This window comes from Sinocyclocheilus rhinocerous, unplaced genomic scaffold (assembly GCF_001515625.1).
Source record: "Sinocyclocheilus rhinocerous isolate Xijiao unplaced genomic scaffold, SAMN03320098_v1.1 scaffold97, whole genome shotgun sequence".
Taxonomy (NCBI): Eukaryota; Metazoa; Chordata; class Actinopteri; order Cypriniformes; family Cyprinidae; genus Sinocyclocheilus; species Sinocyclocheilus rhinocerous.
Genome location: NW_015666183.1, coordinates 103,370 through 108,447, shown reverse-complemented (window position 1 = coordinate 108,447; position 5,078 = coordinate 103,370).

Sequence of the window (5,078 nt, the reverse complement as noted above, 5' to 3'; positions counted from 1 at the left end):
GTAGTAAAATATATTAATATACATTTTATATATATATATATATATATATACAGAATATTTTATTAGAATATTTATAATAAAATATTTGTTTTAATATATTTTCATTTGTATTTATGTATTTAATGTTATTATATATAGTTGCACTATATATACTATAGTATATAATATAGCAACATAGTACAAAATATATAAAATCATTAAATAAATTTTTTTTAATATATTAGAACAATAGAAATTTAGTAAGAGAACTACTAGCCTATATAATATAAAAAGATATAGTGATATATAATGTTATCATAATATATTATTTAATTATATAATCATTTGTATTTATGTATTTAATGTTATTATATATAGTTGCACTATATATACTATAGTATATAATATAGCAACATAGTACAAAATATATAAAATCATTAAATAATTTTTTTTTAATATATTAGAACAATAGAAATTTAGTAAGAGAACTACTAGCCTATATAATATAAAAAGATATAGTGATATATAATGTTATCATAATATATTATTTAATTATATAAAAAATATAATACATTTAGTATGTTATATTATAAATAGTCGTACTATGTGTGATATAGTATAAATGCTTCTATTTTATATACTAGTATGTTATTACCGCATTTTAATACTACTTTATGGCTCAAACCTGACAAAAACCTGACGTAATCCTTTTGACCTAGGGGAAGGAAGTTTCCAGACTAATTGTAGTATATGTTTCACGGCGCTGTTCCACTTACCAATCCCCCTGAACAGGAGGCAAATCCTCCTCTGTTTGATCATTTAGCTGCTTGCTGTGCCGCTGTCTGGAGAGGACCGTCGTAACCCACTTACCGGAACTGATCTCCCCCTTACGGGCACAGTCAGAACCACCGCGCATCTCAGTGTGTGCTGACACCATGACCGTGTGTGTGTGTGTGTGTGTGTGTGCACGTCTGTGCGGTTCGTAATAATCAGATACTGCTGCTTGAAACATTTTGAATAATTTCGATATGTTGACTGCGTATCATCCGTTCTAATGCTCTTGTGTTTTGCCAAACTCAATAGTTTGTTTGCGCATCTGATACTTCCTATACGTTGCTTTGTATCGAATTAAAGTCCACAAGGTTTGAAGGTTGCGTCGCTGAGAGCTGACATTGCATATTCAGTTTGATAAATGGGAATTTTTGACTGAATCAATGACGTTTGAAGCTGTCATCCATTTTGTGTCAAGCAGTCATCAAAACTGCCGCATGTGTTAGATCTTTGAGTCCGATATCTGAGTCTAAGCAGTTCTGACCACCATTTATCTTTCCGTAGTTACGTTTCTTACTTGTGACATTTAATCTGAATTGCTCCTCAAGTTTTAGGAGGGAGATCTCTATCCAATGACTCAGAAGTAGCCTTGTGGTGAAAAATCTAGTCTGGTTACCCAAAGGCTGCAGGTTCGAACCCTAAAAAGGTTGATCTGTCTATAATCATGTTTACTTACCATGTGTGGTTCCTCATTGAAAACCAATCTGGGAGGTGTTACTTAAGTCAGGAAAAATCATTAAAAACTAATTTTACTTCTGTAATATGAATTATTTATGAGGAAAAAATGTCTTGCAGGGTTTTTTCCATTGGGATTAATTGTGCTGTAAAAACTGGACATTTTATACCATGTTATATGTCAATGATGATAACACCATTTTTCTTTTCAAATCGGTCTTTATTTGCTATTATTATTGCTGTAATTATTATAAATTAGTAGAGTTACTATTGGTAAAAAAATAGTTATTTACTAATAGTCCAGGAAAATGCATTAAAAGGTAATTGGCCATTTTTCTTGCCATGTTGACTTAAAGGCTGGTCATGGCTGTTGTTTATTGACATTCTGAGCAGAAATGTATTTTGTAGTTGTTTAGACTGTATTTTTGGACTTGAATAAGACATAAGTTGGGGATTTTGACAGTGAATGAAAGCGCACACAGAGCAAGTCAGTCTATAGTCTCCTGTGCTCATCTGTAACGTCAAAGCAAAGATGCTTGTGTGTTTGTTCCTCTGTTTGTTTATGTGCCTGCGAATGCGCGCGAGAGAGACAAGTAGGTTGTCTCACATTAGACAAGTGTTAACGGTGTGTAATTCTCAGTAGGTGTGTGTCCATGGCTCAACAGTTTCATTCTCACCTGCCTAAATGTCCTTCAGCTTAGAAATCACAAGACTCACACCTCTCTCCCTCTCGCTCTCTCTTCCTTTCACTATTCCTCACCTTATCCAGTTTTCACTCCTGATGGACATTTTCTCATTTAAGTTCACTGATCCAGCGTTTCGAAATACCAGAACGTTAAAACAGCAGAAGACAGCCGCATCCAGGCTGCTTTCATTTTTAATTGGCAGGGTTGTACCATTATAACTGGGCATACTCTGTCTGTTTTAAGTGGGGGTGCACAATATATTGATACTGTGTGTGTGTATATATATATATATATATATATATACACACACACACACATATAGAAATAAAGTCAGAATTCTGACTTTTTTTTTTCTAAGAATTGCGAGTTTATATCTCGCTATTGTGACTTTTTTCTCAGAATTCCAAGTTTATATCTTACTATTGTGAATTTTTGTCACAGAATTGCGAGTTTATATCTCGTAATTCTGACTTTATAACACAAAATTGCGAGTTATCAGAATTGTGAGATAAAAAGTTGCAATTCTGAGAACAGTCATTTTTCCCCCTCAGAGTTTACAGTACTGTATATTAGGGCTGTGCAAATAATCGAATGCGATTTTCATGCGCAGCTCGTCAGTAAAGCCGGTTCTGTGATTAGTAGTAAATCTCCAGCACGTGCATTCAGATGGAGCGGCATTTACTACACAGAGCCGTAGATCACTGACAAGTTACGCAATATCGCGTTCATAATCGGCAATGAATCGCCTGCGATTTTGAACGCGATATTGCGTAGCTTGTCAGGAATATGTCAACAACTAGACTTTAACGTTATTATCGCGGGAAGTCTAATTCTTATCGTGAGGAGATTTTTTACCGGTATATCACAAATGATAAGATATCGCTCATCCCATTGCGTTTGTATCACGCAATTCTGAGAATAAAATAATTGCAAAATGTAAACTCACAATTGTGAGATAAAAAGTCCAAATGACCTTTTTTTAATTTCTTTGTTCAGTGGCGGAAACGGGCTTCCATAAAAAATCTAAAAACAAAATTCTTGTGTATAATTTTTTTTTCAGGATGTAAACAAAATATACATATATACAGCGGGTAAAATAAGTATTGAACACGTCACCATTTTTCTAAGTAGGCCTAAATATATTTCTAAAGGTGCTGTTGACTTGAAATATTCACCAGATATCGGTAACATACATACAAAGTAAATAAAATAAATAAGTTCAGAAATTAAGTTATGTGTAATAAAATGGAATGACACAGGGAAAAAGTATTGAACACATGAAGAAAGGGAGGTGCAAAAAGGCATGGAAAGCCAAGACACCAGCTGAAATCTATCAGTAATTAGAAAGCAATCCTGCCACTTGTCAGTGGAAATTAATATTAGCTGGTTCAGTCCCAACACCTACAGTACCAGGATGATGAAGATGAAACAAGGGTGGACATTTCAGCAAGACAATGATCCCAAACACAGCCAAGGAAACTCTCGATTGGTTTCAGAGAAAGAAAATAAAGCTGCTAGAATGGCCCAGCCAGTCACCTGACTTGAATCCAATAGAAAACTAAAGAACTAAAGATCAGAGCTCATAGAAGAGGCCCACAGAACCCTCAAGATTTGAAGACTCTGTGGAAGAATGAGTCAAAATCACTGAACAATGCATGTGACTAGTTTCTCCATACAGGAGGCATCTTGAAGCTATCATGACCAACAAAGGCTTTTGTACAAAGTATTAAATACATTTCAGTAGTTCAATACTTTTTCCCTGTGTTATTCCATTTTATTACACATAACTTCTGAACTAATTTTTTTTTTTTTCTTTATGTATGGATTACTTGGGTTGTTACCAACATCTGGTAAAACATTTCAAGTCAACAGCACCTTTAGAAATATATTTACTTAGGAAAATGGTGACGTGTTCAATACTTCTTTTACCCGCTGTAAATGTGTATATAATTTTGATGTGCTATAACATCAGTTATAAAAATTGGGCAAATCAATTAGACCTACTGGGGAAACGTCACCACACTAACTCACTCAAAAATTGCATTATTATATCAGTCCTACATGCCCACGCTCATGATGTATGTGCGGCTCATCATGGATGGGCTGATGGTGACTAAATTAACAGCTATATATATATATTTATTATTATTTTTTTTTTAGGTGAACTGATCCTTTAATATTCACAAGCCAAGCTCTTTTGTTAAATCCAGTTTTAAAATGTGCCATCCTTCCTTTCAGATCCAGCCCTGGTTTTAAGATAATATTTTTTAGTTTTGTTGTACTTGACCATTCATTTGATGGCCGTTAAGATCATGAGTCATGTTGTTTCTTGAGGGCTGACGTTTTGTCGAATATTCTAGTAATTTATCTTGAAATCACACAGATGTTTGGAATTAAAACGGTTGACAACGAGTCTTTACCCTCCTCTCGCTTCCTGCTCTTCTGTCAGTGGGTTTGGTCGTAGCATGAACCGCGGGCAGAGGAGGAGGAGGGGGGTAACCTGTCATGCATATTTCATGGGGCGGCTTGTTAACCTGACAGAAGGATCTTATATCTGACTGACAGCATTGGGGAGACTCTTCGTGCTCATAATGCATTAACATATCGTAAAGCCGCCTTCCTGCCATCTTTTATTCATCGCTAACTCTAAACGCTTGTTGACCGCGGTACAACCGCCACAGCTGTCTTCACAGCTGTCCAGGTCTGACTGAAAAACCAACCGCAATTAACTTCCCAGCGGCACAGACCCTGACATGCACACATGCAGGAAGTCCCGCGTCTATCCAGTCTTGGGCCGGTCGTATGAGTCAGCGGGAAGGAAAGTCACAGACTGGGATTTATTGCATGTGTGTTTTTGATAAAGAGATTCAGAGACGCCTCATTCTGTGACCACTGGGGTCAAAGGCC